Source organism: Monodelphis domestica, chromosome 1 (genome assembly GCF_027887165.1).
Source record: "Monodelphis domestica isolate mMonDom1 chromosome 1, mMonDom1.pri, whole genome shotgun sequence".
NCBI classification, from domain to species: Eukaryota; Metazoa; Chordata; class Mammalia; order Didelphimorphia; family Didelphidae; genus Monodelphis; species Monodelphis domestica.
This window is the reverse complement of record NC_077227.1, coordinates 43,088,084-43,112,829: the sequence shown is the minus strand read 5'-3', so window position 1 is coordinate 43,112,829 and position 24,746 is coordinate 43,088,084.

Below are 24,746 nucleotides of genomic sequence, written 5' to 3'. Positions count from 1 at the left end.
TCTTAGGGCAGTCAGTTCATTAGAATTGTCTTGTATCCTTTTATCAAGATGCTCATGGGCAAATCTATAACCTCTAGGGAAAAGTATCGACAATCAAAGGTTCTAATCTAAGTCTCAATTCTCAGGAGGTGCATCAAATTGTTCTAGGAACTCCTCTGATCAACCCCTCCCCTTAAACTAACATTTTTCTCCCATGTTTCATTCCTTCTAAAGTTATACATCTTCCTCATCATGATCTTTAGCCTTATATTCCCAATTTATCATTTCTGCTCTAGCACCATTTTTTTCTTTTACATTTTGAACCAATGACAGTTGACAAATTCAAGTGTCTATTATCTTTTATACTTTAACCTCTATTTTTCTTGTATTGTTGCCTTTCCTCAATCTTGTGTGACCCCCACTACCTGCCTTTTCTCTTCCTACTCTCATGATCATATCAACTGATTCTATTGCAAATTCAAGTTAACTAATCCCAAGTGGACCTCACTGGTGCCTGGAAATTCTTTATTATTCCTTGATGGATTACTTATGCTCCTAACAGTGGCTGTCCAAAACCTCTCCTAAAACTTCCTACATCAACCCCTTCCTCTTTCTCTCAACAGATGATTTCACTTTCTAGTTTACCCTGAACATCATGGCTCTCTCTCATGAAATCTCATTTCTCTTAAGCCATCTATGTTGTCAACCAACTTCTTCTCTTTACTTACATATTCAAGGTGGCCTTTCTCCTTGACAAAGTTAACTCTTGTGCTTGTGCCCTCGATCCCATTTCCTCCTGTCTTCTTGGTGTATTTGCCTCTTTGATTATTCCTTCATCTTTTAAACTTTATATTGATCTATATACATTATGTATATTGTATACATACTATACATACATATTTTAAACCTTTACCTTCCATCTAAGAATCAATACTGTGTATTGGTTCTAAGGCAGAAGAGCAGAAAGGGGCAGGTAATGGTTAAGTGACTTGCCCAGGGTCACATACCTAGGAAGTGTCTGAGACTAAATTTGAACCCAGGACCTCCCATTTCTAGACTTAGCTCTCAATCCCCTGAGCCACCTAACTGCCCCCCATATATGTACATATATATATATATATATATATATATCTGTGTGTTTGTGTGTGTCACATATACTTTTACAGCCATAAACTTTTTATATCTATTTGTTTTCTATACCTTATATCATATACTTTATATCATAATTCTTTTATCTTTCCTATCTCCCTATTTTCCCATCTTTCTGCAGCCTCTTCTACCCTTTAAAAAATCACTTGAGGGGGCAGCTGGGTAGCTCAGTGGATTGAGAGCCAGACCTAGAGATGGGAGGTCCTAGGTTCAAATCTGGCCTCAGACACTTCCCAGCTGTGTGACCCTGGGCAAGTCACTTGACCCCCATTGCCTAGCCCTTACCACTCTTCTGCCTTGGAGCCAATACACAGTATTGACTCCAAGACCGAAGGTAAGGGTTTAAAAAAAATCACTTGACCCTCAGATTAATCAATTTTCTTTCTCCCTTTTAATGCCAAACTACTAAAAAGTTTGCTCTTATTTCTGATACTACCTTCTCACTAGACACTTCTCAGTCTCTTGTAATTTGATCACCTACCCCACTACTCACTTGAAATTCATCTCTCAAAGTTTTGAGTTGTTCCTATAATATTAAATCCAAGGGTTTTTTCCTCAGCCCTCACACTTTTTCACCTTGTTGAAATATTTGAAATGGTTAGCCATCTCTTCTTTCATTTTATTCAATTCTCCTCAGTTTCTGTGATATTTTAGCACCTTGAATGAACATTTGTCTTCAGTCTCCTTGACTGATTCAAACTTTATTTACTATCCTCTGTACATGCATGGGTGTATCCCAACACTCTGTTGTGGACCCCCTTCTATTCTCTCAATATATGATCTTATCTGTCCTTAGGAATTCAATTGTCACCTCCATAAGTTAATTCCAAAATCTACATATTAGCCCTCATCTCTTTCCACATTATCACCACATCCAGGTATATTTTTTTCTTTCCAAATTCCTTGTTTCTTTGAGAACACTGTTGTTTTTCCAGTTACCCAGATATAGTCTTGAAGTCATATTTAATTCCAATTCTTGTGGATTATTCCTCCAGAATATTGCTTACATTTATTCCTTTTATCTTCACTCACATGGCTACCACTCTAGTTCATCCATCATCTTCATTACCTCAGACCCGAACAACTGTAATAATCTTCTAATTAGTCTAACTTCCTTTCTCTTCATTCTTTTCTCTTCCCAGGGGCCAAATTAGTATTCCTAAAAATGTGTATATTGTAGAATATCACTTGAGAAAGCCTAGCTATGACTCTCTAATACCTCACCAAGACTACATTTACTACTTGGATAAATTATTCCATAGAAATTTACATAGAAGAATTTGCCACATGTTTAGATAACTATTGAATAATTCTTAATTTTTTCTATGTTTCTATAAATTCTCCTCTTTAAGATAAAAAATCAGTCCTTCAATCATGAAAAGTATTTCTTCTAGCACCAATCTTCCCTGTAAACACTGGTTCTAGTCTACCTGTATGTGTTCTCTCCAGTGAAATTTCCATTTCTTCTATAAAAATACCTGGACCAGGAATCTGGTCCAAATATGATAGCTTCACTGTCCTTGATGGTGAAAACAGTGTGTTATAAATATCTCTGCAAATCTTATCTCTCTTCTATCCATTGTCTGTGTTTCTCATTTGAATGCCCAGTGGAAAACATAGCTTAATTAGGGCTTTTGTCAAGCTTTTTTTTAATTGTTTTTTTCTTACTATTACTTCTCGCTGTTTAATGTGATGATGATTTTCATACTCATTCATGATTATTTCCATAAAATTTTATGGAGTTACATTTATAAAATTTTATGAATGAGTTTATATTTTAAACCTACACTACCCTGGATTGTTTTTTCTTTTCTCTCAATGAGTAAGTCAAGTACTTGCTAACTTGCTAACTTGCTAACAAGTACTTGCTAAATAATAGTTTTTAGTATCTTTGGGGGGGGGGGTTCATCATGATTCATTTGACTGCATTAAATTAAATTAAACAAGTTGAGGAAGTTTAAATTATTTCTCATTTTTGTTCTCATTCTTATTCTTTCTACCTTTGCATCAATTTTTGTCTTTATTTCAGAGTTATGGGATCACCAATAATTAGCACAAATGAGACAGACTTGTTACAATACAGTTGATTCAAGAAAGACTCCCACATCAAAAATACCAACTCTTGATTGTTAAAATAAAATAAAATAAAATCAGTTCCTTATGACATTTATTTGTCACCATATCCAATGACTTCCAACTTTTTAATTGAAGAAAATATTCACAAAATAGAGGCTTGAGGACTTTCAATAGTACATTAAGTTTCTTGACTTATACTTTACTCCTCTTCCACATTTTACAACTTATTCTTGTTGTCCTCACCTTTTTCTGTCTTTTCACTGAAGTAGTCAAATGTCAAATATTATGTTGATTTAATTTGTGGAATTATCACATTTTCTATCAAATTTCTCTAGATCAATTAGTCAAGAAGCACCTGGTAAGCATTTTCTGTATTCCAGGCACTATGCTACAAGACTTGGAAATAAAGGACCTGGAGATCTTTATTCTCTGCAGTAGATGCTAGTGAATAAACTACATTATTTTCATAGTGGTCTTTTCACAGCCACTTGTCATAAGTGGCTATAAGATGTCATAAGACTATAAGATGATCGATCACCCCAAGAAATGATGTTTATTATTGCCCTTGGATGAACAATAAATATACTCCAGCCTCTCCTTTATTTCCAGAGGAAATTGCAAGCCATCTTTCCATTTATCTTTGGCTTCCTTCTGTCTTTTGGGTCTGTTTTATAGTGACAATGTCATACTCATATAAGTTCAGTTGCTTTAATAGAAGGCACATTTGTTGTCATTAGACAGGCATCTTACTTCTAAATTAAGCTTCACAGGTAGTGTGAAAACTGTGTGATTCCTAATATCTCTTTCCTACCTTTCCAGATTCAAGAAAGAAGATAGAAGAGGTCAACTCTACTTCAGGTTGATGAAAGAACAAATTCTGGAAAGACATGAGAGTAGCTGGCAGCCTCTATCATATCTCTATTCCCAATTTGTTACTCTAGATACTTTGGGGAGTTTTCCTTAGGTAAAATCCAGGACCCTTTCTCTTATTTGAGTTATCTTGTTCCCAAAGGGGGAGCTCCTTCATTATGTCTTATGTGGTGTATATTCTCCTGTGTATATCTTCTCTGATTTCTATTTTTCTATTATTTGAATGAATGGGTTTCTTTGCTAAAAAGTAAAATAAAATAAAAGATGGGTTGGGCTGAGACTAATCTTTCTTTAATAAATCTTTGAACAGATACTAAAGTGATTTACTTGAATTGCAAGTCTGATCATATCTCTTTTCATTTCAATAAAATCCAATAGTACCTTATTTCATCTAGGGTGAAGCAAAAGCTCATTTGTTTAACTTTTAAAGCTCTTCATAGTCTCGAACCAATTTATCTTTCCAGCCTTACATAGAGGATTACATATATACATTCCTGGAATGCTTTCCCACTTTACTGCCACCTCTTAAAATCCTTTGTAGCCTTCAAAACTGTATGAGCATAGAAGTTGTGTGTGTGTGTGTTTTGTCATGGTAAATAAAATGAAACTTTGAGGATAGATAGATAGATAGATAGATAGATAGATAGATAGATAGATAGATAGATAGATGGATGGATGGATGAATAGATAGATAGATAGATAGATAGATAGATAGATAGATAGATAGATAGATAGATAGATAGATAGAATCTCTGTTCAAGCAAAGGCTTCTTATTAAAGCCTTTCCTCCTAAGTGTTATTCACTTCCATGAACCTTGGGTTTATGTTGTATATATTTTCTATACACTTATTTGTGTGTGGGCTTTCTCTCCTAACAGAACCTAAGACTTTTTAAAGGTGAGGACTATCTCTTTTTCCCCCTTTGTATTCCTGTACCTGGCACAGAATCTGGCACATAGTAGGTACTTAATAATTGCTGGTCCATTGATTGATTGATTGATTGAGGCCAGAAAGATATAGGGCACTCACTAATCGAGAAATTCAACTACAAACATGGAATTTCAACATTGTCAGGACAGTTTTTGGAAGTCAAGATTCAAGGAAATATAGCAAGAAGGTGGCCTGAGGTGGACATCAGGATAGGATAACATTACTTGTGGTGCCAATCTTTTATGGTCCTTACAAATGAGAAAATGTAGTCAAAGTCTTTTGCAAACTTTACTACAGAAATGTCAGCTATTGTTATAAGATATAGCATGATTGGGAGAGGGCATGGAACATGGGATTTCTTTAATGTGACTGGATAAATGTGCATGTTTCAATATCAGAAGCCCTTCCTTTCCATGGCATGTAGCTGTTGATTTTATGATGTCATCTCATGGGTTGCAGAAAAGACTCAAAGCCTCCAGTGGGCCCAGGGTATGAAATGTTCATACTAGGCTTGACAAAGGATTTTTTCCAACCTTCCTCGGTTGCACAAATGTCTTGACTTATCCCAGCTCTGGTAGCCAGTTGTGTTGCTTTGATTTGCCAGATTCCCACAACCCACTCAACTGAAACCCCCTTCTGTCCAAAAGGCACAGCATTAAATGATACCTGCTTTCTTACCTTATCATTGAAAATGTAATTTTTTTAAGGAAGCTGATCTCAGCTGCCTGGGATTTTCAGGAGAACACACTCAATCAAACTTTGGTTAACTTTCAAAGGTCTAAAGGTAAAAAATTACCTTCACTAGTCGTCATTGGCCATGGAAAATAAACTTCTCATTTTACAAGTAAGGAAGCCAAAGCCTCGAGTAGTAAAGCCACAGAGGTAGTAATTGGTAGAACAAGGGTCTTGGGACTCCTAGATCAGAGCTCTTTCTATTGTATCAAATATTAAGTTTCAGGACTATTTCCATTCCTGATTTAACTTGCTAGCCAAAAGGCTGAATATTTAATGGTAAAATTTATCCATAGAGTTTTCTGGAAGGGAGCAGTTTATTCTATTTTACATGCACTCAAGATCCATAAATTTCTGAACAAAGCAGCTCTCACTTCCTATCAGTAAATTCAGGTCCAGACCAGATGCTCAACGGGAAAAAAAATAGCAGAGCATGAAAGAGAAAAGGCATTTAAATGGCAGCAGATGGCGATAGTCCCCACTGTATTTTTGCCTTAGTCAAACCATATGTGGAGGATTGGTACTAACTATGAATACTACATATCCAGAGGACGGTGACCAGAATGGTTAGGGATCTAGAGAAGCTGATGTAAGAGGATCCATTAAGAGAAATACATATGTTTAGCCTGGATAAGTCTTAAGAGGGGAAAAAAATGTCTGAAAATTCCAAAACTAAGCGGATTGTCCCAGGACAGTTTCTGGAGGTCAAGGTTCAAGGATAGATAGCAAGAAGGTACCCTGAGGTGGATATCTGGATAGTATTTGAAGGGCTTTCATTGGACAGGAATTAGATTTATTCTGCTTGGTACGCAAGGGCAGCATTAGAAGCAATAGGCAAAAGTTGCAGAGGATCACGTTGGGATGCCACATAAGGGGAAAAAAATCTGTAACACTTAGAGATGGCCAAAGGTCAAAAGGGACACCTGAAAATGCCCCACCACTGAAGTTCCTTCAGTGAAGTTTATTGAACTTGGGCAATATTATAGAGGAAATTCTTGGACAGTAATGGGTTGTACAGTCAAATGACCACTGAGGTCCCTCTCACTCCAAGAATCTATTTCATTAAATCAAAGTGTTTCTTGCCTCCCAGACTCTCTTAAGCTCAGTTCATTCTCCATATAAATTACATTTAAATTCAAGAACATCAGTAAAGGAGATTAGATATTTAAAATCCAGCCACAACTGCTCGGATGTTTTCAGCACCGTAGGTGACCCATCCCCAGTAGGGCACCTCAAAGGAAGATTTAATTGCTTGTTTGAAATAAATTGGCTCCTCAGAGACTCCACAGCAACTTTGGTTGGACTATTAATTGTTAGATTTACACAAAGTTCCAGAACAAAGTTTTGTCAAGTCTAATCCAAATCACCTCCCAGTTAATGAAGTGCTCTGGGTTAGTTTATTTGCCCTTTTCCCAGAGGGAAAATCCGACTGGCTTATCACTAAAACTAATGAGCAACAAGGGGCTCAAAGAACTTGACTAGTTAGCAAACCAGGAATTCAGAGGCTTCCCACATCGCTGGCCAAGCCAATCTCTCTAGATACAAGTGCTCAGCCTCCCAAGACCCTCTTTTGCCACCTTCTTAATTATACCTCAAGGAGAGGCAAAAAACATTACTGCCAGTGATGGGTTCAATTTCCAACTGGAGTTGAAAGTAATCATTGAAAATATGAATTCCAAGAGGTATTGAAATGTTGCTAACTTATTCCCAGGTAGCTTGAAGGACTAAAACTTTTTTCTCAGTGGCAAAATTCAGAATATTGAGTCTCACAAGCTCAACATGAAAAGGCAAGATGATCAGTAAGAAGATGGCACACCCTAGATCTGAGAAGGAGAGAGGTTGACCACCATGACTCACTGAGATAAATTAAGGAGTAGAGTGAGCTACAACAGAGAAAGCAATCAATAAACATTATTAAGTATCTATTGCGTACCTGGCACTGTGCAAAGCACTGACCCTATCATCATGCCTTTAGGGGAATAGCTTCCTTTAGAGCCTGACGCCACAGATGAGCATCTTTACAGCACGTCCATGGTTCCAAGGATGTTTCCCTTCATAGTTACTAACAATGTAGGATCATGTCCTGTCATCAAATCCATTCAAGATATATGTGTCTCCTCCTACTGCTGGCAATTATAATTGTTCTATTAATATCATATTGAAAGGTGACATAGTATAATAGAAAGTTCTCTTGACCTACATCCAGGAGAACTACCTGGATTTGAATGCTATCTTTGATGCCTCCTAGTTATGTGGCCCTGGATAAAGCACTTAACCCTTTTGCACCTCCATCTCCTCATCTAAAAAGTGGAGATGGTACCTGTAATGCCATCGTCACTGGGTGGGATATTGTGAGAACCAAATGAGATAATATATATGTGAAGCACTTTTATAATTTAAAGTATAAGATATGATGGTCAACTTTTATCAGCTATTATTTGCTATATATATGTATGTGTATGTTTATATGTATGAATATAGAAATATATGTATTATATTTTCCCACAGACCTGGTTGAATAGGAAGAATACCAGTTCCCCTAGTTAAGAAAAGAATGACAAAAAAATTAAACAGAAGTGATGTTAGATAGGTAGATAGAGGAGAGATAGATGGATGGATAGATGGATGGACAGATAGCTTGATCAATAGATAGATGTTTAGATTGACAGATAAAAAGGAGAAACATTTTATTTGATTTGAATATGTTTCTTGAAGGTAGAAACCATGTTTTCACATTTCTTTGTATCTCCAACACTTAGCACAGAGTCAGGCGTATACGGAGTGCTTAAGAAATGCTTATCAAATGTGTGACAAATCAAAAAACAAATTAAAAAATTGAAACTTATTCATAGAAAATGTATCATTTTCAGCACATATTTATGTGGAGAGAGAAGAGAGAGCGAGAGCGAGAGTGAGAGAGAGAGCGAGAGAGAGCGAGAGAGAGAGAGAGAGAGAGAGAGAGAGAGAGAGAGAGAGAGAGAGAGAGAGAGAGAGAGAAATTCAGTTAGATCACATCTTAGAAGTGAGGCTCACATTCAGGGAAGTCTATAGTCCACCCAGTTCTTTATCTCTCTCACCTTACTTCCCTCATTCATAAAAGAAGGGGGTTAGTTTAGGTGCCTCCTAATTTTACTTCCCTGCTGCAAATCTCTGATCCTATACAATCCTATAGTCTAGTACAATAACTGCTTTATTTCCATTCTTTGAAATAAGCTGACCAAGAGAAACATGTTACCATAGTAGATAGTGTGTCAGCCTTGGAATCAAGAAGACCTGAGTTTAAGTTTTGCCTCTGACACATAATGACTTTGTTACCTAGTATAAGCATTTGATATCTCAATGCCCCAGGGTAGGTTCAAAGATAATAAAATGTGGAGGAGTTACTCCCCTGTTTCAGATCAGTGGAAGTCATTTACACATAGGGAGGTCCATCCATTGATGTAGGTAAATGTCTAGACCAACATCATGGTCCCATCCTGCTTCTATAAGAAGCTGGACATGTTGTTGACATTATTATGAGATGATTTCCTGAACAAAATCCAGTGCTTTGAACCCATTGTTAATGAGGCAATTTAACAGATGAAATATTATTGGCAGGGTTGGAAAAACCTGGGTTCAAAACCTGCTTCAGATACCTACCAGCTGAGGGACCCTGAAGACATCATTTAGCCTTTCTCTGAGCTCTGGTTTCTTCAGAAATAAAATGGGGATGACAAGACTTTTGTGAGCATATAGACAGACTATGTAAAGAGCTTTGTGAACCTACCAGTGCCCCAGAAATGTCAATCATTTTTATTCTACACATTATTTCATTTGATTTTTACAAAAACCATGGTAGGAAAATAGTATAGAATGTGTTATTCCCATTTCACTAATGAAGAACGTGAGCTTCATAGAGATAAAGTGACTTACCAAAGGCTTTTGGGGAAGTAAAAGATATCAGCTGAAAATTCAGGATTCTGACTCCCACGTTCTTGCCTCTTTCCCCCATCCCTCTTCAGCTGTTCTGTTCTTGATATAGATATCTTGATAGGATAAAAAGTGGAAACATTTCATGTTGGGAATCCTCCTTAATGCCCATGGACAGCACATCTCCTTATCCCTAGTGAGTACAGTTATGGCAATACTCTTATGATATCTGTGCTGTCCATCAATTAAAAATCCCCAAAGCTGACCCAGAGACTCTGAAAAGACTTGGAAAACTTATGTGGGAGCACAATTTCCTTCCCACTTGCCACCATCCCAGCATAGATGAGATACAGGTCCTTCATAAAGGAGCTACATCCCTCCAGAAGCCTTGATGTGATCTCTGTTGGTTCACTTGGATATGGACAGAGAAGATACCCTGATATACTCTCCAAATCAATCCACTTACTACATATCCAGCACTGTGGTAGATGCTAAAGATGCAAAGATTAAAAATAAAACAGCTCTTGCCTTTTAAAAGCTTACATTCTAATGGGGAGTGGGGAGTGTGCAACATGTATAGCCCTAGTATAAAACAAAGGATAAATGGGAAAAGGATCACTAATCCAAGGACCCAATTGCCCTGAGACTATTCAAGTGATAATTTCTTTGCTGGCCCAGATTCTACAATACCACCTGCAGGTACAAACCAAACTCTCCCATCAGACCAGTTCAGGGTATGCCCAAGAAACTGCTGGCTTCATACCTGACTTCTTTTCAACTACAGAAGGAAATGGGAGATTATAATCACTGAGATCAACTCAAAATTTTCAACACAAATTTTTTAACTCAGAACCACATGCTTTATGGTTAGACTCTGCATAATATTGATCCCTGTCTTATGCAGGATAGAGAATAATCACAGAAAGAAAAGTTATATCCCAATTTGGGAGAAAGCAGCCATAGAGTGCTGGACTTAAAAGATATAAATTTGAATCCATGCTCAATTACTAGTTATGTGATACCAGGCAAATCATTTATTTTGTGGCCATTTCCTTGCCTGTAAAATGGGTAATAATAGCACCTACTTCCCAGGTTTGTTGTGAGAATCAAGTGAGATATATGTTATAATGCATATTATTTTATTTTAGTATTATAAGAGTAGTAGTAGTCATCATCGTCTCTCAGTAACCGAGGATGACAATTGTCTTTGTGTGTTTTTGTGCACAAAGAACTTGTGCATGGAGATTTAAGTGGAAAAGTCAATGCACAGAGACAGTCCCACTCTCTCGGCGTTGGAAGCCTGGGTCCAGTGACACGAAAAGTCGTTACACCTGGAGACTTCCTCAGCTGCATTGGATGGCCCTGTTGTCCATTGTGCTCCAACATGCCCTAAGCACTCCACAGTGCTTTGCTGCATCGCCCTCTCAGCCGTTGAACCTTCTTGTTGGTTTCTTCCACCTGTTCCGCCAAAACATTCTTCGCATGCTGGGTGAGCAAAGCCCTAGTTCACCAGGGGTCGACGACGACCCGATGACTACCTTCACAAGGTTTAGCCGGCCTGTCGAAGCCATTGCCCGGGGTGTGGCCGCTGCCTCATGCTAGCAGCTACTGGGAACCACAAGTAAGAGCTGGGTGTCAGGTGAGGGTCAGAGGCTGGAGAGCTGCCTTAGGAGGGCACGACAAGCCCTCCATAACAAAGATATTACTCCTCCCTGAGGACCCCATACACCCATATATATATATATATATATATATATATATATATATATATGAGTATACATTCTTATAAAAATATAAAAAATAACACATAATATTTTCTAAAAGCTCAAGTGCTATCAAAGTGTTATTAGTATTGCTAATTTCATAACAGTGAGGTTCAGAAAGGAATATCCAGAGATATTCCTTTATTTTAATATATTTAATATTTATTTATATTTAATATTTTCATATAATACAAATATTAATGAAGGGATACATTGTTTGACATGATTGGATTCCCTGAAAACTGGTGTACTAAATCAACAGTCATGGTTTGATGATGATGATGAGATGATAATGGGATCATGTACCCTTTTAAAGATTGCACAGTGTTTTCTGTATGTTGTCCTCACAATTCTGAGGAGTGGGTATTAATATCTCCTATTTAAAAATGAGAAAACTTACACAGTAACCAAAACATCATGGGAGGATCAAATGTGATTAACTTTGCTACTAAAAGCAATGCAGTGATCCAGGACAATTCTAAGAGACTTCTAAGAAAGAATGCTATCCACATCTAGAGGAAGAACTGTGGGAGTAGAAATCCAAAAGAAAACATGATTTATCACTTGTTTATATAGGTATGAGTTTGGGGTTTTGGTTTTAAAAGATTACTCTATTACAAAAATGAATAATATGGAAATAGGATTTGAGTGCTAATATATGTATAACCAGTGAAATTGCTTGTCAACTCTGGGAGGGGAGGAGAGAGGAAAAAAGAGGGGAGAGAGACAACAAGAATCATGTAACCATGGAAAAAATAAAAATTAATAAAAATTAAAATAAGAAAACTGAGGCTGAAGGGGATTAAGAGACTTGTCCAGGGTCACATGGCTGGAAATGAATGCAGGTCTTTCTGATTCCATGTCCAGGCAACTAATTACCATACCATGTAGCTGTCTCTGTGATTAAAGCTAATCAAATCAAAAGTAGATGGAGATGATGAGGTTAGTAAAGAGCACAAAGGTGAATATTTTACCCTCTATTCCAGTTCTTATTCCTCTCATGATATGGATAAATTAGTGGGTCTAGAGGAAGTGAAATTGCCCCCTTTCAGGGGAAAATTAAAAATAGGAAAATTAAAATGAGGCTATTTAGCTTCTCAATACTGAGCACCTACAATTGCTGGTTGTATTTTTTTTATTCTGAATTTAGTCTCTCCACCCACCCACCCAAAATAAAGAATACTTCAATACACATGCCAGAACATAAAAAGATCATCTATGAAACTATACCTGTCTCCATTCATAATAATTGCTTTGCTGAATCAAATTACTAAATTTAACTAAAAATTTAACCACTAGGTGTCTTAGAGTTTACAGCCTTAGATTTTGTTTTTCCTAGATATAATCCATGAATTACTGCCATTGTTGTTTCATTTTCTATTTTCAGAAGCTCTGAGCAATTCTCGAATACTATTTCCTGGATTGTGTTGTTAAAGGGTGTGTTTTTTGTTTGTTTTGTTTTGTTTTTGTCTTATCTTATTCTTTGGGGTTTTCTCTACACATCCTGTTTTCAATATCAGTATGTTTTGCTTGGATTGTAAGTATATTTTCTTTTAATGTTATTGAATGGTTTGGGTAGTTGTTTCTTTCATTGTTCTTCTTCTAGTTTGCCTTCACTTTTATGTATTTGCATTCCCAATTTATTATTGTCCATTTTGTTTCCTTGGAAAGATTTGCCATTGCAAAGTACAGTTTTTTTCTATTCTAATTATTTTTGCTGTGCAAGACATAAATTTTGCTCCCACAATTCTCATTTCTCGTTAAACCACACAGGAATGTATATTGTGGCTCCATGTTATCCTCAAAATACAGAGTCCTTAATCTTATCAAGTTGAATTATTTTTGTTTTGCAGTATTTATTTATGACATCTACAGACATATTTCCTCCTACTGTTAATGTTTTCTCTATCAATTTTTCTGCTTTTCTTCAAAGTCTGACTTTTCTTCTTGATATTTTTAAAAATTTCAATACTTTTTCCTTTTTTAAAAAACTTCCCCTATTACTCAATTATTGACTCCCTCTCTTCTGACAGAAATTTTACTAAGGACTAAATTTCAAAAATGTCTCAGCTGTCTCCCTTATTAGGAAATTCTTGATTCACCTGTCTAGATCTCTGTCCCAAGTGACTTTCAAGGGAACAGAAATGGACCCAGCTAAATGTTTCCCTCTCACAATATCCTCCTCCCTTGTAGACAACCACAAGCATGCATTTTTCCTTCTGTTTTTCAATTCTCTGACCAGAAAGTTCAAGGTATCACTGGTGCCACCACAACAAGGGTAATTTCTACCATTTAAAGTTTGGGTCTTTGAGGTTCTGGGGAAAAGGGTAGGATCGGGTACCTCTATGCCTTCCCCTTTCCCTCAGTTTGTTTTCTTACAGATATCTTTTGAAATACAGAATGCTGCTGTCACAGTGCTTTCAGAAAGGTCTCAAGCAAAATTACACTCCTTTAAGGAGGAATGTCCAAGGCACAGAAGAAAGGAAGGAGGACTAGGTTGCAAGGGTGGGGGCTTTTGGGGTTTGTTTGTTTGTTTGTTTGTTTTTTCATTTTTATCGTTATGCAAAGCACACTTCCATATTGGTCACTGTTGTAAGAGCAAACTCATACCCAACTAAAACCCCAAAATAAAACTGTAAAAACACTGATATGAAATATAACTTAAACAGTTCTTTCTCTGGAAGTGGAGAACATTCCCCATCATAAGTCTTTCAGGATTGTCCCAGATTATTACATTGCTGAAAGTAGCCAAGTTTTTGCAGATAATCATCATCCAATATTGCTATTATTGTACATAATATTCTCCCAGTTTTGCTTATTTTGCTCTGCATCAGTTCCCACAGATCTTGATAGCAATTTTTGAAATCATCTTGCTTATCATTTCTTATAGCACAATAGTATTCTATTCCATTAACAAATGTACCACAATTTGTTCAGCCACTCACAGGGGTGGGTTTTGATGCAAGTTTATGTGTCAGGTCCTTGGGCCAGTTGATGCCATCTTACTCCTTATAGTGATAACATAAGAGGTGAAAGAGGAACTGCTGAGTGATCTCTGGGTAGGATTTAGTTGATTTATAATAACATTTTTTTTTATTCCAGGTGTCCTAGACCATGGAGACAGCTAATTTTCTTTTATCTTTGACACATAATTTCTGTTTAGAAAATGTCTGAAAGGCTATGGAAATCAGAGTAAATTCCTACTCCTCTATCTTGTTTGTCACATGATCTAAAAGTCTAATACTTGCTTTTTTTAAAACCTCATTTTAACTTGTTACTTTTCTAAAATATAGAGTGTGGGCTCTTTAAAAAAAATGACTTTTAGGGTACTTGGATGATTCTAAAATTATCACTCTCCTTGATTTATTTTTCATGTCAACCTATACTTACATGAGAAAACTTATATTTTCTTCTTTTTCCATTACTTTTATTTTATTCTAATTTTTTTCACTATCTCATGAAGCCACTGATTTCTCTTTGTTCTATTAAAATTTTCAGGAGTCTATTTCATGGACATTTACTTTCTTTCCTAAGTCATTTATTCTCTTTTTGATTCTTTTGCCTAGATCCTTTATTTCATTTTTTTAATCTCTTGCTTTATTTTTTTCTAATTATTCATGCAGTCTTTGTAGAAAATTATTTTTTTTCTTTTATTATCCATTTATGCCTATTGTAGAATAATTTCTCTTGGAGATCTCTAAATTTTGGACAATGTTTTATTTATTTATTAAGTCATTTTTTTAACTTCCAAATCTCTTAACTTTTCATTTTGAATTGGGATTTTGTACCAAGGCCAGGAGGTTCCATCCTCCATGCTTTAATTTGGGGGGGAGGGGGCATAGTAGCTCCTAGAAGTTCTTTCCTTGGATCCACTGTGTTCTTGCTCTGACCCATAGTTTCTGGAGTTAAGGGCCCCTGGATCTTTCCTGTTGACAATGCCAGATGTTCAGAGCTCTGTCTATCATCTCAGAACTGAATATTAGCAAAATATTAGCAAACCCTAGAATAGGTAAGACATAGCCTACTAATCTCTTTTTCCTTGTTCATTAATATGACATGATCTCAGGACCCTGAATATTCTGATCATTCACCTCTGAGTGTTTGACAATCTGTCAATGTGCTTTTAAAATATAATGTCTAGCTGTGTGATCCTGAGCAAGTCACTTGTTCCCCATTTCCTATCCCTTAACACTCTTCTGTCTTGAAGCCAATACAATTTTCTCTAAGATGGAGGTAAGGTTAAGAAAAGAAAAGAAAAGAAAAGAAAAGAAAAGAAAAGAAAAGAAAAGAAAAGAAAAGAAAAGAAAAGAAAAGGAAAGGAAAGGAAAGGAAAGGAAAGGAAAGGAAAGGAAAGGAAAGGAAAGGAAAGGAAAGGAAAGGAAAGGAAAGGAAAGGAAAGGAAAGAAGAAAACAAAAGGAAAGAAAACGAAAGGAGAGGAGAGGAGAGGAGAGGAGAGGAGAGGAGAGGAAAGAAAAGAAAAAAGGAAAACAAAAGAAAACAAAACAAAAGAAAAAAAGGAAAAGAAAAGAAAAGAAAGGAAAAGAAAACAAAAGAAATTATAGTATCCTAAGACTGAACATAATACTTCAAAGGTGATCTAACCAGGGAAAAGTGAAACAGGACTATCACCTCCCTTACTCCAGGCAACAAGGACCTCTCAATTCACCCAAATAACTCATTAAATTTCTTGGCTGCCATATCACCCTATTGACCATCATTGATCTGATAGTCCAGTGACACCTCTTAAGTCATTTAAAAACAAACTGCTATCTGCATGCTTCCTTAATCTTATCTTTTGATCTCATTTTGTCAATGCAAGTGCTTATTTTTATGGAGTACTTTATTAATATTTTATTATTATATTATTTGATCCAACATTCTACCTTTCCTGACTTGACCATTTAACATGTTTACTCTACCTCTCTGTTTTTCTGTTATGTACAATTTTGATAAGCATGCCATTTATGTCTTCATCCAAGCCATTGATAAAAATATTCAATAGAACAGAGACAAGGAAAAATAGCTGGTGATTTTCTTTGCAGCTAAAACCAAACTCAGACTGGCCACGAAATCAATTCTTCATCCACTGAACAGTATTATCTAGTGTCCACCTCCCCACTTTATCTACAAAGTTATGATGAGAAACTTTATTAAAAGCTGGAATGAAATCTAGGCAAACTTTATGCACAGGAACCAGTGATGATATAGAGACTAGGGAACTTGAAAGAGTTAGGAAGATACAGAGTCAAATCTCAAATCTCAAATACTTGCTAACAGTGTGACCACTTGATTGCTCTGTGTCCATTTTCTTAATGTACAAAATGAAGAAGGTAGACTTGATGAGTTCTAGTGCTCATTCCAATCCTATATTGATTATTCTAAGATTCTTGATCTTCTAGACTAATAATCATGTCAAAAAGAGAAATTAATTGCATCTGTCCTAACTTTTTTCTGATGAAACCAGACTGGCTCTTTATAATCTTTAATTCATTTTATAAATATTTATTATAAAAATTCATTTCTAAATATCTCTTTGATAACGAATTCAAGAATTTTGCCAAGTATCAAATTCAAACTCACAAGGCTATTGTTTGGAAGTAAAATTATTTGCTTTTGGTTGTTTGTTTTTTACAATCTTATGCCACCTCAACACAGATTATTGACATTGACTGTGCATAGATTATAAGTGTCAAGAGCGATTTTTCTGGATCTGCTTACTTAAACTGATCAATTGTAACTGCATATCTTACAATCCCAAGATTAATTTCAAGCTTCAATTGTTTAAATCTATCTTTATTATTCCTTTCTAGTTAAAAGATTATTCTCCTCCATAAAAAAATAGAAGGAAAATAAAAGCTGAGAACTTCTTCCTCTCTAAGTCTTTGGTTATAATTTTCTCTTACACTCAAACATTAATCATATTTCTTATTTGATATGTCTCTTTTCTCTAATACAGAAAAAAACCCACATTTTTGTTGCCCTCCTTCCTCTCTAGTCTTCTTGGTATAGCCAATACAATTTTTTACAAGATCATTCCAGGCTTCTGTACACATCCACTTGCATACATGCACTCTACATACTTTAAATTTTGTTGTTAAATTCCTATGCAACTACATCATTCTCTTTGGAAAATTCATTTTTCTTTATTATCATAATTATTTCTCTGATCTTTGCAATTTCTTTATTTTGTTGTTGTGACTGCTGCTGCTATTACTGTTGCAATAATAAGATAATAAAAATCTATTTAGTTGGCATGGCTTGTCAATTCTATATCTAAACATCTTTAAATCCAATTGTTTCTCTTCACTTAAATAGCCATCAGCCTAGGTCAGTTCCTCATCAGTTCTTTCCTGGTCTACAATAACTAGTTGGTCTTCCTACTTCTAGACACTCCACACAATTGCTAAGACAATCTTTTTAAGGTTCAAAGCTTACCTTATCATTTCATTGCTCAAAAGCCTTCAGTGGCTCCATATAGCTGCTTTGAGTTCCTCAACCTACCACTTCAGGCTCTCCACGATTTACATAGAACTCGCTTGCTTTTCCAGCCTTATTTCACATTGCTCTCCTTTTTACTCCATATTCCAGGAAAATTCGACTGTCCTTTGAACTCATTGTGCTTTGTACATGGATCCAAATTATTCCCCATGTTTAGAATGCATTCCCTCCCCATCTGTGCCTCCCGATACCCTCATCTTTCTTTAGCTTGAGCTTAGTTACTGCCTCCTCTGTAAAGTCCTCCCTGATGTTCCCTGTTGCTAGTTCACTTCCATCTCCAAACTTTGTACTTCATTATCAGTATGTGAGTTGTACTCTCCGATGAGAGCATAAGCTCTTTGAATGTATGAACTGTTCCCTGTTTTGTTTTTAGATTGTCTGCTTCTACCTTTTCAGCATATGCTAAGAACACAGTCCATTTGTTAGAATGAATATAATATATGCTATAAAATAAATATAATAACAATTTGTTGCTTTGATTACAATCTGGACTGGAGTTTTTTTAATATTTACTTGTAAAGTTGATACTTTCTCTATGAAGAATCTAATTAATCAAGAAAAAGTGATCTATCTGATGAATATTGGAAGTCAATGAAAAAAAAAATCCCCAAATTGGTTGCAGAAAAAAGCATCCTTGTGCCATCTACTGGTGAAATTGGTTACCCAGATGCAGACCGATAATCATGACAATAAATGCATTACAGCTGCCCTAGATGAGGTTATAAACACATTGGAGAGAAAAGGTACTAGCATCATCAGAACTATTGGACTAGCAGTGGAACACCACATCGCTATTGAAATTCAAATTGCTTAAGACAGAAATCTTAATTCAGTATAAAGACTGGCAATGTCAATGGACCCTCCAAATAGAATAAAGATTCTCTATCAATAAATGTTTTCCAAATTCTCTTATTCTCAAATGACATTCAAATAATTGCATTAAGTCCTGAAAAGTTACAAAATAGCTAGGTGGCTCAGTGGATTGAAAGCCAGACCTAGAGACATGCAGTCCTGGGTTCAAATTCAACTTCAAGACACTTCCTAGCTGTGTGACCCTGGGCAAGTCACTTAACCCCCATTTCCTGACCTTTACCACTCTTCTGCCTTGGAACCAATACTCAGCACTGAATCTAAGATGGAAGGTGAGGGTTTAAAAAATACTCATAACCATTAAAAAGAGATTGACCTAACTGTAGTATAAAATGGGGATCATGATAGCACCTACCTCAAAGGGTTATGAAGATCAATTGAGATAATATTTATAACTCAATTATCACAGTGTCTAGAACATGGTTGGCATTCAATAAATCTCTATCCTCCTGATCTTCCCTACCCTCAGGGGAAAAAAGCTGTAAGAAAGATATCTGTTGGCCAGATTTCATCATGCAGTTGGAAGAGCAGATATGAGTTAGGGTACATGACCTATCCGATCCTTTGAGAACCAGTGCTTAGCAGCTAATAGGTGCTTAATAAATATCATTTGACTATTTTATACAATGATTCTAAAGCCTACCAGGGGATATCATTCTCAAATTCAGCATATTTCCCATTATTATTAATACTAGATGGTACCTCTACTTGACTACTGATTAAGTTTCCTCCTTCATCCCAATACATTTAGTGGCATCCACTGGAGAAAATGATGAGTAGATTCTTTTTTCCTACTCGCCCCATTCCTGAGGACCCAAGAAATACCACATTTTTTTTCCTAGACATGCTTCCCAAAGGTTCAGATCCCCTTAGTCAGTATTCTAATTATTATAGGGCTTTCAGAATAACTCAGCTCCCAAGCCTACTCAAAAATTGACTTGAGCCTTTCTCAATAGTTAATAACCAAAAAATGGAAGAAAGGCAAGAATCGTTTGAATTTGAGGCCTGAGTCTATTCAGGTTTCTTCCCCTGTGACCCTTATAGGAATAACAACATAATTTGCTCTGAGAGTCTCATCTTAAAGAAGCTCTGGGATATTAGTCCCTCAGGTTCCAAGGGAAGTTGATGGATAATGAAAATATTAATGAGCTCAATAATTAATGAGCTCAATAATTCAATAAAAATTCTTTGTGGGGACAAGAATAAAAAAGGAACTAATGATGAGGCTATATGTTTTTACTAATGATCCTTAGGCAGAGACATGTCAACACTTGCCAGAAGCTCAGTACTTTCTTTGGCAGAAGGAGTTCAGTTGGTTGAAAATCATGACCAGGTAAAGGAGAGACATCATCTAGTCTGCTCAGAAAGAGCAAGTAGGAAGCATCAAAAACATCCAGGAATGTCCTCAGTCTCAAGGTGAGTCAAGATAGATACCGATAGGAAAAAAACTAAATAAATGAATCAAGTGTTCTGTCCAGAAGCTGACAAGATGATTGTTGGGAAAGGGTACAGATATCTTCTCTGACACCAACTTCAAAGGTTGGAGTTGTGTCCAAGTGTCTCAAAATTTCCATAAGTTGTTATTACCTAGACCTGTATTGCATCCACTTACCTTTTAAGTTTATATCATTAATTAAGTAATGAATCTCAATTTACTAGCTAATATTTAAATAGTCTCTTTTATCTAGCTCAAATCTACCAGGATCCAGTTTTAATTCTACCACTTATGTGTGTGATCTGGACAAGTCTTTTTTACTTCTCTAGGTCTCACTTTCCACATCTTTAAAAGAGTTCAACTAGATGATTTCTTGGATCCTTTCAACTTCCAAGATTATCATCCCATGACCTCTTTCCACTCTTCAGAGATACTCTTCTTGCCATAGAATGAAACATGGTGGATGTCCACATTCACTCTCCTGTATTCTTCCTGATTCTAGGGTCTTGATGACATAATTCTCCATTTGTGTCTTTTCAGAATTGCCATTTAATGTATCATATAACATTTTCCTCAACCAAGCTTCTCACAACCCCATCCCTGAGCCAATTTTCCTTCAAAAAATCTGAGTTTTTGAAAGGCCCAATGACCATTCACTACAAACTCCTGATTACATGCAAGAACTAATTCTACAGCATCCACTTCAGGGGGATTTTCTTACATCTCAATGAGATATGTTTTAGTTGCTTCAAATTATTTTCCAAACTGAATTGAGGGTAAATGGTTTTATGGATTTCAGAGCCTGGTGAAGATGAAGAGGCTAAATAGTGACCATCTTTAAATTGTGATACCATAGAATCTGACCTCTGCTCCTTCTCTGTGACCCTTTGATGAAGGAATAATACCAAACTTCATTCAGCACAATCTGTCTTATGTTGTCACCTCATTCACTCTATGAGATGAAAGTTATATTTTAAATCAGATTCTAACTACTGAGTCAGACATTTCAACTATCCGTGTCTTCATTCCTCCATTTGAAAAACAGATTATAATATGCTATAGACTTGTTATGATAATGTTTCATATAGAATAGAATTGAATAGAAGATTAATCCAAAGGGACTTTATTCGCTAGAGTACTAAAAGGATCTTGTTAAATGCAGCATGGCATAATGCCATAAGCAATGGAACTGGAGATTTAAAAAATAATCTAGTTTGGTCCCTTATTTTGGCAGAGAAGAATACTAATAACCCAAGAGGAGAAATAATTTGCTGAAGGTGATGAATTTCATTAGTACCTGGAACAATAGTAATCTCCAAGATTCTTTTGCTTTTAATATAATTATTTTTTTCTCCAACATACCATTCTACCTATTACTTGATATCTGACCACATCTATTTTTTAAAGACTGGGTCTCCTCACCTCTCCCAGGCTAGATGTTGAGGTGCTTCTTATAAGCCAATCCTAATTCTTGTAATCCCAGAAGCTTGGTTCTACTCTATCTCTGACCTTTGTCAGTTCCCACATCAGGAAGTCTTCTGTCCCTCTCAAGGAAACTTGCCCTATTGATCCCACTTAGTGTGTACTCTCAATTGGCATCGCCCTGCTGCAGCTCAGAACTCCAGAGCTCAGAGTATCCACCAGCTTTAACATCTCTCTAATATGAGGGATTCCAGGTATGTGCCATCATGTCTTTCAAATTCCCAATATGTAAATTGTACATTATATTTCCAAAGGGTTTCATATTTCCAACCATCAATTGATCTTTGTCTAGCCACTGCCTAACATATGGTTAATTGATTGATTATTCATGCCCCTTACCACCTTGTTTGGACATAATTTACTTCTAATCATATTTTCATTAAAGGGTGGACTAAGAAAGGGAGAAAATGGGAAAACGTAAATCCATGATGAAGCTTAAACATGGATACAAAGAGATTTGGGTCTTACCTATAGATATCCTTTATTCATAATATTTCTTCTCTTAGCAGAGATAATTAGTAATGTACTCTATCTTTTCCCTACAAATCTTTAGCATTGTTACCCAGTTTTTAACTCAACAAACTGAGACACTGAGAGATAAACGGTCTGTCTAAGCAGCAAAGGAAGTTCCTCTGGAAGGAGTAAATCTTACAGCTCCTAAATAAAAGTCCTCTGGAACACCAAATCCCTTTAAAAGTCAGCTTTCTCTCTAAAGGTGCCTTTTTGTCATCACATCTTTCTTCCACTATCCACCCTTGACTGTACCAAAGAACAGCTTCCCAGAAAAAAAAAACAACAACAATATCTCTTTGGACTCACAGTTTTAAGGGTCCTACTTTAAAATTAGATCAAAACTACAATTCCAGATGAGCAAGTCTTTTCCCTTCCCTCTCATCTTTAAATTGGTGTCTTTGGACCACATGGCAATGCAATATAGCGGAAAAACTCTGGATCTGGAGTCAAAGGACTTAGAATCAAATCCTACCTATGATTCTTACATATCTGTCTGAACTTGGGCAAGTTACTAAGTTTTTGTGGGCCTCATTTCCTTTAACTCTAAAATGAGGTTGGACTAAATGGCCTCTAAAGTCTTTTCAAGACCCAAATCTACAGTTCTGTGAGGATATGACCTTTAAGGTCCTTTACACCTTAATATCAGATATGGAGGAGGGTTTAGGAACCACGTAATTCAATCCACACCTGGTCAAAAATCTCTCTACAAAGTAGCTTGCAAGTAGCCATCCAGATTTAACTTGAGGTTCTCTGGAAAGCAAAAGGTATTAGGGAGTTTTTCCTTTTACCAAGTCAAAGTTTTTCTTTTCCAATCACTGCACCTAATTTTCTCTTCTGCAAACCAGAAGATCAAGTCTATTCCTTTATCAAATTAATATATTAGAAGGAGTTAGGAGACTACAGAAGTCTAAAGAAGACATATATTAATAATAATAAACATCTAAACTTGTTATTTTGAATGAACAAAAATCCATTTTCTCTTTCATGTTCCCCCTCTCACTTTAAAAAGAAAAGGGAAAGCAAAGAAAATTCTTGTAACAAATATGAATAGTCAAGTAAAACAAAATTCTACACTGACCATATTTGTCTCATTCTGCACTCTGTTGCTTTCACTTTATCAGACGCAGGCTTTATCAAGCATCCCTTAAATTCATAACTGGTCACTGCACTGATCATGAGTTATTAAGTGTTTTAAAGTTTTGCCCAAAAGTATGAAGCCTAGAAAAGAAACTGAAGATCAAAGAGATCTTTGTTGTGTTTTCTCAATGTTTCACGTACAAAGAAAAGGATGATAGGAGAATGCACTTTTTTTCTGAAAAGTGAAAAGCCTATTAAGATGTCTGTAAATAGGATTTGGGCTTCTGAACAAGAGCTTAAAATAGAGATGAAGGGATCCTGGCCAAGGAAGGAATATACCTAACAAAATTTAATGAAGATGTATTTACCAGGTGTCTTTCAAACCCAACCTATAAAGGGTGGAGGAGGGAGCAAACCACTTATGTATGTAACCATAAAATTAGAAACTATAGGGAGAGAGTTGCACTGGAGGAAGAGTAGCCCTAGAAACATCTAAAAAGTTCAAAGGTGACAAAATCCTAGAAAAGAAATAATCGCAAGATCGGTTGCCTCAAATGTCTCAATACGAATAAAATTTAGGCAACAAGGAAGCAAAACTAGAAGTCTTGAAGGAAGAAGGCAAAGTTAACCAAATAAGTATCACAGATTTGATGGCATACTCTGGTTTCTCTTCAGATCGGGTAAATCTTTTTGCCTTTTACTAAGACTTTGATGGGATGAAACTTGTAAATGAAACCTAGATCAAAGTTGGAGAAGGGTAAGTATCATTCAAAAGAAACAGGATAAATAATGGAATTTGGCAAACATTGCATATATTTTAAAAGCATGTGTTGTAAAAATATTTTTTAAATCATGATGAGCAGCAGGTCAGAGAGTATTTGGTTGAAAAATCAATGGAGAGAGAGATGGGATTCTATCATCAAATATATTAAAGACTACCTGAACAGGAGGAAATAGATCAAGAAATGAATAACAAGTCCAGCATAGAGGTACAAAACAGAAGTTAGCAGAGGCTTCAGTTATTTAGACATCTACTGACTATCTTTTTCCAAAAAAAGCAGAACAGCAAGTAATTGATTTTGACAAGTAATTAACAAATAATTTGACTTCTTTTAGTGATAATTTCATCTTTCAAATAAATGATAGCAGAACTAACAAGGGAAAAATCTAAACTGAATCCAGATTACACTAAAAGGGAGAACCTAGTTTCTAGGGTAGAAATAATGGGAATGTTGCTGGGTTTTGGAGGAGGAAAGGGAAATGACCACTCCCTTATAAAATGTGTGATAAAGAAAGAGAAAAAAGAAAAGCTAGGCATAAATGTATGTTCTCCCTCGATTGGGGGAAAGCATATTTCAAAAATTCCAGAGGGAAGACAGAATGCCTGCTTCCAGCCTCCCCCCACCTTCCAGTCTACTCTCTACAATCTGGTGAAATAATCTCTCTAAAGTATAAAGCTGTT